General features: G+C 41.2%; 1 protein-coding gene across 34 annotated transcripts in view; it reads left to right on the top strand.

The window, feature by feature from the left end:
• The window catches only part of celf5a (cugbp, Elav-like family member 5a), a 183,141-nt gene that overhangs the window by 138,095 nt on the left and 31,319 nt on the right, over positions 1 to 13,727 (top strand). The gene's annotated exons all lie outside the window — the stretch shown is intronic.

Here is a 13,727-nt window from a genome sequence, read left to right as displayed (position 1 = left end):
CAATGAGAACTAACAAAAAAAACAAAAAACAAGAAATGAGTCCAAATCTCAAAAATGATGCACACATAGTATAAATGCACATGTTGTCATGTGAACCTACACATTTTCAGGTGAGTGAAATAGTGAATGTAAAAGGATTGTTTTGAGTTCCTGAAATGAATGAAGTTGTTCTGCAGGTGACTAATTGCCACTGTTTCTCTATCATTACATCACCTCTACTGCGTGATTAAGGAGTCTTGTGAAGGTTGTCAGGGCGAATGGGGCAGAATACCGGCTCTTTGATTATAACAAGCACTGGACTGGGGATTGACAGCCTACAGTTTTCTCCATCAACTAAACTGAGAATATGGTGCAGAAGCTATGTGATGTTTTGCTCAGTGTTTGCTTCGGGCTGCATTGGGTGTGTTTTTGAGGTAAACATCTGAACACATTCTAAACTTTCATCTTTTTGTTTATTGTTTCTTTGTATTGTATCATGTTTTATAAACGCATTTTGCCCAAATAATATCTTCAAGCACACATATAAAAAGTCACCTTCATACAGTGCATGTGAAGATAACAAAGCAAGTTAAGGGCATAGATCCTATAAATCAGCAATTAAGCTCAACCAGTTTATTAGGCAGCCGGCATTGTACAGACACAGTAAAAACACAGCCTAGTGTGTTTTAGATATGTTTTTGTTTAATTATATATTTTAATTCCAGAATAAATTTGATTTATAAAACAGTGTTAGGGTCATATCTGAGGGAAAATTAATTTACATTCATAAGTGAGGGCAAATAGTGTTACAGCAGCTTATGGTAATACTCATTTGGCAAAAACAGCTCCTAAATATCAACATTTTTTCTGTTTTATACTACAAGACTTTAAATGTACTTGGTATCTTATCCACTGTGTTCTGCATCATTCATGGTTCAAACAAAGTACTGTTATTGACACCAGTCTGTTCTGATCAGATAACCATGTTAATGTTTTTGTGTGTGTGTGTGTGTGTGTGTGTGTGTGTGTGTGTGTGTGTGTGTGTGTGTGTGTGTGTGTGTGTGTGTGTGTGTGTGTGTGTGTGTGTGTGTGTGTGTGTGTGTGTGTGTGTTATTCTGCATTATTCATCTCATAAGTCGATTACATGTTACAAGGTAACCTTGTGAAAGATTTATTATTTAGTTATATACTTTAGATTTATGTAACAAAGATTTGACCTATTTAAGGGGAAAACTTTCGTCAGGGGGCCAAATATGTTTTTGTTGGAGGGCTAGATTTGGCCCACTATTTGCCTACCACTGTAAAAGTTATAGAAGTTATGCTGTGTACTAGGAAAACAACAGACTCCAGATTTTTTCCCAAATCCAACTAATTCTCAAGCCAAGATAATCTTACTCTTTTGCATAATATGTACAGTGGGGATAATTCTTCAGGCTCATCACTTACTGACTTAACTAATTCACCAGTGAAACAAAAAGTGTCAAATATGTCTAAACAAGTCTGTGAAATACTGCATGCTGGAAGTTAGAATAAAGCATGCATGTGTAATAGTCAACTGATTTATTGTTTACATCTAAGATGATAGCCATACATTCAATATAGTGTATGTATGTATAGTTAATGTGAATGCCACTTTTCATTCTGTATCTTCCATTTGTGTAGAGAAGTGTGGTCTATCAGGGTAACAGCAAGGACTTTAGGCATCTGGATGAAGAGGAGAAATTCTGCAGGAACTTTCGAGTAGACAACAGCGTACAGGGAGTCACTGTCCCCCTCTCCCCTCCATGCATTTTTCATCACGCTGCCTTTTTTATACTATTTAGCTTTTCCCTCCCCTCTAAACTTCCATGTGGAGTATGCTGACATGGCATTTCTCTGCCTCGCACACAAAGCCCTCTGGTGCTCAGTGTACTGGAGTCTGTGTTTGTGTGCCTGCTTGTGTGTTTTTGTGTGTCTGCTTGCATGCATGTGCTCATGCGTGCATATGCGTGCATACATGTGAATATCAGGGACATTGTGCATGCTCAGTCTCCTTGTCTTCCCCCTTCTCACATGCTCACATCATAATGTATGTGATCCCATAGTCCCATAGGCGAGAAAGACATAGAGAGACAGCTCTTACGGAAAGTCCATTTAGTCTGTTGGCAGCACCCAAACTACAAAATACTTCAGACTACCCTGCATTGAATGGATCATCTTAAATTATTCTGAGCTGAAATTCAAATTTCATTTTGTTTTGGCCCTAAGCAACAGGCAAAACTGCCTTGGTGAGATCAGTAAAGGTCAGGGGGAATTAAAATGCTTACTGTAAGGTTTGTCAGTGAGAGAGAGAGTGTGAGCTAAGAGGAGATAGAGGGCCAGAGGAAAAGGCCATCTGCCTGATAGTTTAGTCTAAGTTGGTGAGAAATAAGACTGTCTTTTTGCGGTCTAATGCTATTAGGTACAAGCTTGACAGGTCCAAATTTCTGCACGCCTTCATATCTATCATATTCCACAATATAGATTGCATTTATACATTCTGAATGCAAAATCGAAAAGTAAGGTAGCCTTACGCTTCAGTGGTTTCATCAACGGACAGTGTAAGCTTTATAATATATTTATATGCATGCCAGGATATTGGATGATTTGCTATGACAATAAACAAATCCAATAAATATGATGCATGAAGTAAAACAGCAATATGAAAACGTAACTGACACACACTGCAAAATTCCACCAACCTCTCTTGATGACTTGTTCAATATGTAGATATTTATTTCATTAGATATCAAGCAAAATATCCTGAGAATGAAAACAAATGGGCTGTCAAGATGAAAGAAAACATTAGGGAGGGGGTCATTCTTGCCATAGCGCTCATGCGCATGCACACACATCTCTTTCTTTTCTCATGAACATGTGTATTTAGATTATTCATATGACATTGGAGGGCTGTTTCTATCTAATGTAGACACAAACTGGATGAACACAGTTTTAGGTCCTGTGGCACATACTATTCATTCTGTCACCTTTCTGTATTAGATTAAATTGTATTACACATTTTATCATAAACTGATGCAGTATATATCTGTAATAATAGCAGGGATCAGTAGAGGGATCAGGGCGGGTTTACTGTATCTATATAGTTCCTTTTTTCATTGTGTTCTGGTCTTTGGACCAACACGCCTGCAGTTTGGGGCCAGACATGAACTGCAGGTTCTTTTCTTGCTGACAGGTAGGACATGCAGGGCTCAAACTTCAGGTCTGAAAGTGTCGCCATGGCTCTGGACATAGTATTATCCAAGACCAGTTTTAGGTGCTTATCTGTATTACTAATCATAGTGAGTTGTGCAGATATAAGTTATATATATAGATGAATCCTTGCTTCCTTTGGTCTAGCTTTACTGTGAGTAGAGAACTGAGGACAGTTGACACTAGTCTCTTGTGATCATGTTGATGCTGACAAACGTATAACATTTTCTTCACGCATTGAAAATAAAAGGCAGTTCTCGGGAATATTATTTTTTAAGCAGCAAGAACTTCAAGTCAAGTTTTCATGTAAGGAACCTTAAGGTAAGCAAGACACTTTGAATGTGTATAGTACTCAATGAAAGTGAGAGATGCCTTCAATATATAGCGCACATATCTTTTCTCACAGATGTAATATTCAAGATATGATGTGAAAGCCTTTGCAGAAATCCAGCAGTGCAGCGCTGTGAAAATATGTGATACAAGTAGATCTGATTATTCAGACAAGTAGGGATAAAAAAAAAAAAGTGAGAATTTGAATTTAAGGGAGCCCTGCGTTTGCCTAAGGCCCGAAAAACACTATGACTGTCCCGGATTATGAAAGGCTTTTAGTAGAATCACATATTCTAAAAAAAGTGCTGATTGACCTTCTAGCCTAATTAAAGTGCACCATCGTCAACAGAGAGCAGATAAGACAGCTTGGCTGTCAGTGTGACAGACAGGGTTAGGCTCCCCCCCTGCAGTCACATCAGCGCTACAGAGGCCATGCATACAAAAAGCACACGACAGCACAGAGAGTCAAAAGATTAAGTTTAGCATCTTGCCTCCTATCAGGAATCAGCTCCAACTAATAATATGGAAATGGTCAAATATAAAAGTACACCAGTGACATGCTTTAGGGCTTATGTATTTATTTATTTATGTATTTGCAACTTTACCTCATACAGCATTTCTCCCACCTCATAACTGTTAACACTGCGATTTTTTTTTTTAACACTGCGTAAAGCAATACTCTGCCCTGAACTGGAGTAAATGGAAAATGAAGCTGCTGGCTGATGCCATATGTATAGAGCAAATCTGAATCCACTTTCACCGAGCGCTCTGTAGGTCTAGGCAGGTGAGTGTTCAAGTGTACCCTATATACCCCTAGAGCTCTCACACTGCGGGCCGGGGAAAGCTGACATGCAGGGTGGCCTGTAAGCCTCTTTTGTCCATGTGCAGCAAAGTCATCTGCCAGCTCAGTTGCTCTTGCAGACAAAGCTTTGGAGAGATAGCCCATATTCTGGTACATCCTCACTCTCTCTTGAGCTGGAGTTGAGCATGGCCCCTCACTCTCTATCTCATAAGCCTACCTCCCTTTCATTTCTGTCTCTCTTATGCACCATTTTCACATCTTCTCGTCATCTCTATTATCATTTATTTTTTCTGCACTTCGCTTTACTTTTGCTACACTTGAATCTTTCTGTTTTGCTGCCAACAGTAATCAAGAAGTAATACTGTAACCTTTAGTATTATCTGACACATTTCTTCTATTCCTGTTTCGTCCGGCTGTCATCTTTTCTATTGTATTCTACAGACGTCTTTGTTCCAGCATGGGTTTATATTTTATAATACTGCAGTTGTCCAGAGGTGAGGAGTTGAGAGGATATTGGTCTTGTACTCAATATTTCACACAGTAAGATCAAAGGGGCAGGATATCACATGAGGCTCAGTATGTCTCAATGTATAATGAAGTTTGTTGTCTCTTGCTGTAGTCAATTTAGTCCTTCCATAAGAGAAAAAAAGGTAATTAATTGAGAGCAACCATGAAGGCTAATGAATTACCATGAAGGTAACTCATTAGCCATCCAAGATAGTCACAAGTTAATATGAGAGAAATAAGAGAGATGGAGATACTGAGGCAGAAGGGTAAGGCCAAATATGGGGGAACAGACAAAGAGAGAATATGTCAGCGGGATGATAAGAGAACCCCACAGAGTGAGTTAGGAAGAGGAAGGAAAGAGAGGGAAAGTGTACATGTAGGAGAAGGGAGGTGGGGGTTGGTTGAGGGGGCTGGCCGGGGGGGGTGTGTCCAACATCACCCTCATGAATCAGTGTCAGTGGAGCGATGAGAAAATAATTAAGAAACAGGATAGCACTGTGTTAAATACTGCCAAAGGTAAAGGGCCCATTCTACTGTATAAAAACACAATCTCGATGGAAAAGAAGAATGGCAATAAACGGGGTAAAGGAAAAAGGGGGAGAGAAAATCTATATCATAACGGATGCCAAAATGCCCTTCAGATGGCATTATGAAGGGAGACAATATAAATAGCACTGCCATATTGTAAATGTTTATATACAGTAGCTACGTATACACGTTGCACAGCACTTTCAGGATTTATGACCGCGGCCGTAATACACTGAAGTCGACACAAGGCTGTGAGTAATATTTCACATTTGTTATCATATTGAGTGTAAATTTGCTGAGACGTACTGTATGTGGTGGAGATAAAATATTTTAAGCAATTTCTCCCTCTATTCTTCTCCTTTCAGCCGTTCTGTTCTGGGGAGGGGGCAGAAACTGTCGACTTTGGTACAAGCTGACTGTAACTGTACAAAAAGAGAGAGAAAAAAAGGAGTGCAGAAAACACACATGCGCTCCCAACAGTTATACTTACACACCTCAGAGGTTTTACATGGAGCATTTAGGGGAAGGGAGAACCAAGTCAAAAATCTGTAATTGTATGTTCAAGGCTACCAGCAGGGCTGAGATGCAGCTGCAATCCCCTAGCCAGCAGCACAAAACGGAGCAGCCATTAGATTGCACTGATGCATAAAATCTGTGGCGCTCTTTGGAGAATATTGAGTGACATACAGGGGGTCCTATGTGGGCTGTATGTGCATTTTGTGTGTTTATATGTGCTTACGAACATATGTGTTCACATATAGATGTGTGGGTGAGTCTTTTAGGTGTCATATATAACATCCATCATGCTTTGTGCTAGCGGCACAGAAAGTATTCATGATCACCGGTCTCCAAATCCCCTCTGAGATGGAATCGAATCGGTTGGTGTACGTGAAGGAAATGTGTACGGTCAGAATGCAGAAGCTCTCTTCCTGTGTGGCTGCTGTTCAGTAACACATTATACGATAGTTTGATCTTGAGCTCTTTGGCCTGCCTAACACGCTATAGGGCGTGTGATGCAACAGTTACCAACCGCAGCCTCCCACTCACTGCAGTGTTGTTTGTTTGTAGAAAGCGTTTCAAATGCCTCTTGGTACTTTATATTTGTATATATACCACACTGTACTGTAAATCCTGTATATGCCTGTTGATATAGCCACTATTGTTGACAGGGCTAATTTCTCTATGAAAGCTTATACTGTAAGTGAGTGTGTGATTTTATGGTTACTTTGTGTGCAGTTACCCGCATGTTTACAGCGTGCATGCGTATATGAACAACATTGTGTCAGTGTGCTTATGTGTACTTAAAAGTATGTGCGCTGTATGTGAAAGCTGGGAGGCCTAATCCATCCCAGAGGAGTGCTTGGTGAGAGATGCACCGTTTCTCCAGCATTGCTATCAAGGCTGCACGCGCTGCTCTATGGCATTTTTACTGATGGCTTTTATGGGTCACAGCCGAGCTGCCAATGAGCAGCCTTGACACTGAAATGATGAAAATATGACATGAAATCAAGCTGGTGTCTCTGTAGGTGCTGCTAGCGTTAGAGAGGCAGGTCCCTGTAGCTAAGATTAAAGGGAACATGTCGAAACTGAATTATAGACTAAATCTATGTGTTACATGAAATATAATATGTTTTACATTCATATATGATTAAATTGCCTGCTCAGTCTCTGTAATTCTCTTTTTCATTCTTTATTCATTCATATATGTTTCAATAAAAGTCCATATTACATTGCTTTGGTTTTGACATTGCACAACAGGGAGCATTGGGTTTGATGGCTTTTTGGTGAGAACTACGGTATTGTTTTCTTTGCTATGCTGTTTCCAAGCAACATCTCCAAAGTTGTGAGGGAAACAGCGCTAATAAGCTACCTCATTAGGGCTAGTGCATGGTAGGCCTTACAGTTTGTGCTGTCAACTCTGGCTTAGCATGCAAACTTCAAAAGACAGCTGCAAATACAGCACACACACATACGCACGCATACAGGAGTGCTAATTTACTTTAAAAAATGGTAAACAAACCATTCTATCAACCCACATTTCTTTCTCTGTTGAAGGTTTGCTGGTGAAACCTACAAACTGGGTTCTGTCTGAAGTGGCTCCAGCGTTATGACAAAATGCGTGGCCGTCCTCTCGCTGGTGATAAAGCAGCACATAAAAGGCTCATTATTCAGGAGTTAATTTGGCAGGGTTTTCTCACCCTGAGGCTGTGCCAAACCTCAGACTCCTTCTCTCGTTGGTCTGTGCCACTCCTACCACTGATCCCTTACTGTACACAGGATAGGAAGGGTGCACTTAGCATGCCCATACACAAGAGGCCACAGATACACTCCTATGTACTATATACAGACACACACACACACACACACACACACACACACACACACACACACACACACACACACACACACACACACACACACACACACACACACACACACACACATCCATACACACCATCTCATTAATGCAAACACAACCCTAGTTAGATCCCTATATGTAATAAATTGGATTAAATTCCACTGGCTAAGCACTGTGATCTCTTAGGGTTAATTAATTTCATTCCATTCTGTCTGTGTTTTTTATGCTTGAACACATGCTGACACTGTTATTGTGTGGCATCCTGCTCATTGGAGAAGTATAATAGGCTTGTGAAGGAGGGAGAGCGAGCCACAATGTTTGGTATTCCGGCTACAAAGTGATTTGATTCTTTCTTTCTTTCTTTTGACAAGGAAGTACGCTATAGTAGCTAGCTTTAATATGGTGGATCCTTCCCTAACACCCCTCCTTACACCCTCTCTCCAGCTCTTATCTTCCCCTCCAAATGAGAAAACCTGGATGGCTTCTCTGGGCCCCTGTTTCTGCCTGGATGCTATCTCATTTGGTTTTAATATATTTATCCATTCATTATTGTTCCCTTTTATCAGCCAGCTAATATTGTTCATAATTTGTCCTTATCTCCAAGCCTGACACTCAAATTTACACTCTGGCTCAGCAGACAGATGGAGAAATGACCCTTTTCCAACCCCTCCTTCCCTAACTCCTCTCCTCCCTTCATTCCTCTCCTCCTCTCCAAACTCCAATGAAACATGACTGACAGCCCGATGTATAAGTAGTTGTCATAGCAACCTTCCCATCCTTCTGACAAGTGTTTTTTCTCTATAGCACCGCTCTCTTGTTGTTGCAACGATTAAGAAAGAGACAGACAGAGAAGGGAAATTTGAAAACCCAAGAGCACCTAAGGCATTCGTATGCTTTCCTTCCATCCTCTCACCTCCCTCATCACCCCATTCCCATCTCCTCCCCCTCCCAGTCTCCTCCCACCCTTCCCTTTCCTCATCCTCCCCACCCCCTGACAGTGATTTACCAACTCGTATGGTGCACCTCTTTCATCCATCCTGGCTTATCAAGGACTGCAGGACTGTATGCACAGCAACTTACAGTATGGGCACATCGTTCTCACTCTCCCACACATTCACTCACTCACTCCCTCTCTCCTCCTCTCTCCCATTCTTTCTCTACACATCCCCTCACTCTCTCCTTTTCTGTCTTTCTCTCGTTGTTCCAAAACTCCTACTCTGCCCCATTCCTATTCAATAAGTTTTATTTCACTGTCAAAATCCTCACCAGCCTGCAGTGTAATCGTGGAGCATACAGCAATAAGTCTCCACTATAATGGTCTGTGCTACAGATAGTGTATGTATGCTGCATGGGCAAGAGATCCTTTACACTAGGTAAACATTGTGGAAATAAATATTATGTAACATAAAAAAGGTATTGTTGTTAGATTTGGAGCACACGCATTAGGAAGGAATTGCAGCAGTATTGTTTGTCATGCAAGTGCTGTAATGGTCAGACAGCATGAAGAATTGATACATGTTACTAATTTAATTCTCTTTTGCACAGTGATTCAATGACTTCACATAAGGCCAATGCGCTCATAATGAAAAGCTTATATTGATTGCAAAGGGCCCAAATGGACCCAGTTGTCTTCAGTATGTGAAGCAGCACATTGCCATTTCATTATTCTGATTTTAATTTCAGATGCATTTATTCCAAACAAGCATCTGTTTAGGAACTCCGAGTAAATTAAACATGATAGGGGGTGAATTTCAGGACAGCAGTGGCATGTCACAATGAAACTGCATATAGTACTCTGCCACAGTGAGCTGTGAATACATTTTAATGCCAGCATGCTGCTCTTAACTCTACAGAGGACAGGGTAACTCTAATTTTGGATGGTATGCAAGTTAACTAGACTCTGTAATGATGTAAGCAAGAAAAATGACGCATCATTTCTTCTCTTATTTTAATCTGTACAGGTGAGTAGCTGTAGCAGGAAGATGACTCGGCTGTTTTATAAAGTTGCAAAAGAAAATAGAAGCACCCAAAACAGCATATGCTGCTAATCGTGTTTTAACTTCCCGTATTCACAGAATGTTTCAGGCTTGTGTGACTCGCAGTTCAGTGTACTGAGCTTAAAACTCGATTCAGTCAGAAAGATTCTTGTCATGACTTACTGTTAATTATGGAAAATACATTTGGCATTTTGCTCAGTGGTCCAGTTCAAATTACCGTCTCTGTCCAATGAGAATGCCATCTTACATTAAAACATTAATGGAAGCAAGGCACTCAGTTTGGTGGTACCTTTACAAATGAAAGGATACATATGAAGTTGTGGTTGTCTGAGTGAGGAGATGTCCTCCCCCAGTTGGAGGGTCAGTTCCCATACATATGTAACATTTCACTGGGTAGAAAGATATTATGCTGCGTGTAGTGCACTGCATGGACGAGGCATTGATGTGAATACATAGAGAAACTCTGATGTGAGATTGAATTGCAGATGTAGGGTTCAGCTTGAAGCTTGAGGAATTTCAGATTCCTGAAAAAACTCTGAGGTTGCTATCATTTGAATGAAGGGGAAAAAACTCCAGGAAATATAGGCCTTTACTCAGACAAATACATACATAGTTTTAGCATTGCAAAAGAATATCCAATAGATGAAGACAACACAAGAAGTTAGCAATGCAATATAGCTACAGGGGCTGCTAGCATCAGCATAGCAGTAAATTGAAGCGTAATGAACGAGAATGGTAAATAAAATGATGAAGGCTCAGTTGGTGAGAAGTTTGTGTAGTAGAGGCCGATGGTGTGGGTTAAGGCTGAGATAAGGCTAAGGTTAAGGCTCTACAGTTTTTTGTATTATTCTCTGAACAACACACGTTAGACAGCATTAGCCTAAATAGCCTGAATAGATGAATAGATGCCCTAAATAATTAGTCAGTTCAACATAGTAATGAGGTGGGATACAGCGGAATATGCAACTTTTGTGCCTGTTATGTGTGTGGTCATCGTGGGGGATCTGTCATCTGTAATCCTCTGTGTCAGAGTGTGAAAAGGTATCCCAGCTTTTGCATGTAATTTTTAGTCTCACTCTCTCCCACTTTTTCTCCTTTTTCCCCCTCCCCGTTTAGATGTGTAAATGACTGTAGGTGTTTCGCACTCTGTGTGTGTCTGTTTGCACACAGTCTGTGCTGCACTGTTGTGGATAGATGAGATAATTTTACTATTGGTGATGAACACAAGTCCTGAATTCCCAAGGTAGCATTTTAGTTCAGAGCAACCACAGCAGAATCCTAGAGAGTGGAACAGATCTCCTAGATGATCTGTTTTCATGCGCTGTTAGCTTGTTTTCAAAGCACACTCACATTGCAGAACTTGTACTCCATCTCTCTCAGCCACAGATGAAGAAGAGCTCCAACTAAATGCTACAGTTGGAAATATAACATTCATATACTGTCAAATCTCTCCTACGTAGCAGTCGACTCCTGTGTGTGTGTTGAGATTAGTACCTCTTTTAGATGAAACACTAAAAGCCAGCAGACTAAACGTGACTCTGGGGTGTAATGCAGACCGGATGCGATTACGTATATCAAGTAGATGGATTCTATTCATTTTCTATAGAGAACAGGAGATGCGGCTGCATGGTGCATGATGGATACGGCGTGGCAAGATGACAGACCATTTGGCATATATGTCTTAGCATAAACACAACTTGACCTCAACTTTATGCAAATGTGTCTCTCCAGCACAACACACCCGGCTCAAAAAACACAGATCAAGCTGTCAAACTAGGCAGTGCTGATCAAATATTCTCAAGATTTGTCACTGCATTGCTTATTTCTCACCTCAAATGTTTTCAGTAACATATACTAGTGTACCATTTAGCTATAATATGAGAAGTTTTTGACCAGCCATTTTGACAATTTTTTCCTGCTTGAATGGACAAACCAAGACCAAGCACTACCCAACTCGCAATATGGGACTCTCAGAAAACTTGGTATTTCACCCAGGTGGGCATGATTTTGCAGGACTTAACAGTGCACGCCTCAGTGAGCTCCCGGACTGTCTCAGCTTGTCCTCTGAGTACACGTTCATACGTTTTCCACGATGGGTGGTGAGTTGAGTTAGTTTTGTGCAAATCATGCAGGTTACTATTTTTATTCGTAACCATGCTAACATCCCATGAAAATTGATCATCTGCCTTGTAAGTCCAGTATAACATTATGATTTCAATTTGAGAATTTATCAACAGCCAGGTAAAAGTAATTTAGGTCTAGTTGTAATTGCAGCCGTGCTAGCAGTAGCCTACAAGGAGCAACAATCTATGTGTATCCTTATAATTAAAGATCACCAAAAAATTTAAAATCGTCTCTGTTTGAAGTTACAATTAGGCGCAAGGTATTCTGTAGGTTTAATCTTGGGGTCAAAGTCAAAGATTAGGTTATTAAACAACTTTTTAGATTTTGCTAGCTTATCCAAAAGTGACGAGATGGTGAGCTACATCATTTCTTTGAAGAGACAAACCCAGTCCATCATGATCATCAAGGAGATGGCATCGCCCACCACCCGAAGCGTTTAGTGGTATGGTTTGCCCAGCTGCATCCTTGCTGGAGGCAGTTTGCACACAGCATCTGGCTTTTTTGTAGCTCAGTGCGAACCAATATTACACAAGAATGTGATATATAGTTGCCAATGATCCTGTTATACTTGGAGTACAATAAATATTATTCCATTCTGCTGGGGGTGACTTACCAGTTAGCAATCTTTCAGTGGAAGGATGGATGCAATGCCGTGACGCGCCACATGAGAGCAGTTCATAGTGTGATTGTCAGTGTGCAGCTCATATGAAATTGAGAAAGGTCATGCATTAATTCAAAACTTGTCAGCCCCCCATCATCTGCTTGAAGAGAGGAGAGTTGCAGCCAATTTAGGGATAGCACGAACACAAAGAGGGGACTGTGGTTGCAGTGGTGGCTCTGTGTGCTGTGCGTGGCTCTGTCGCTGTATACAGGGGTGTATGTGAGATGTGGTCTGGCAGCATTCAGGGAAATTTGTGCAGTCCAGCCCCTCCCCCACTTCTCAACTCATCTCCCACATCCAACCTCAGAATTTATATTCTCCCTCCAGCAAAAGGAAGGACCATCTTGGCCTTTCATTTTCCAGTTCAGGGCTTTCCTTTTTTTGCAGATAAATGCTCTCCAATCCACCCTGACAGATGTCACATTGCATCACTTCCATTTTGATACATAGCCTCTGATCCTGCCACTTGCAATAAGGAGCCAGCACCAGGGACGCCCCTCCCTAGACAACGCTCTGACACGGGTGATTATTTTAAAGGTGCATCATTGGTGATGTTGAGTGCTGAAACCATTGCTGGGCGCCGCGTCCATGTACACTCACCGTTGTGCCCACTTCAGGAATGTGGGTATCGGCTTGTGTCTAGGTCAGGGAACGACAACAACGCGACACACTCAGTAGTCGTCACAGGTCATTCTGACACTGTGCAATACCTCTGGCAGCGATTTATACCGCTCCGAACCTCTTCACAGCAGTGGGCGCTAGTCCGTCTCTCATTCAGTCTCTCTACTGTGACTTCACAGGTCAGAGTTGGAGAAACAATCTGTGTAAAGGGAAGGTTTTAGTGCTTCTGCTGCCAGCAGAGACACACTGCTCTGTAGCATTAATCATAGGCCAGAGTACATCAGTAAACACAGTGTGTCAGGTCAAGGTAAAGATCAGATCCCACAGCATTTAACAGGACTCAATAGCATACAGGCCATCTATTGAAAAGTCAGCGTTATTCATGGCATGTCTCCCAGCCTTCGTTACTCGCAGGAGAGACACGCCATTGTTCACTGAACAGCACACTGAAATATTTCTCTGGCTACACAAAAAACACTGGATCAGCAGCAATTAGTAGAGTAAGAGAGAGATAAAGAGAGGAAGGGAGAGAGGCTGTTGAAAAAGAATGGGGGGGTGTAGAATCAGCAAGAGAAAAAGAAAAGCAGAAAA

Source organism: Scomber scombrus, chromosome 8, assembly GCF_963691925.1.
Source record: "Scomber scombrus chromosome 8, fScoSco1.1, whole genome shotgun sequence".
Classification (NCBI taxonomy): Eukaryota; Metazoa; Chordata; class Actinopteri; order Scombriformes; family Scombridae; genus Scomber; species Scomber scombrus.
Note: the sequence above shows the minus strand (reverse complement) of the source record. Positions and strands in the feature narration are given on the sequence as shown.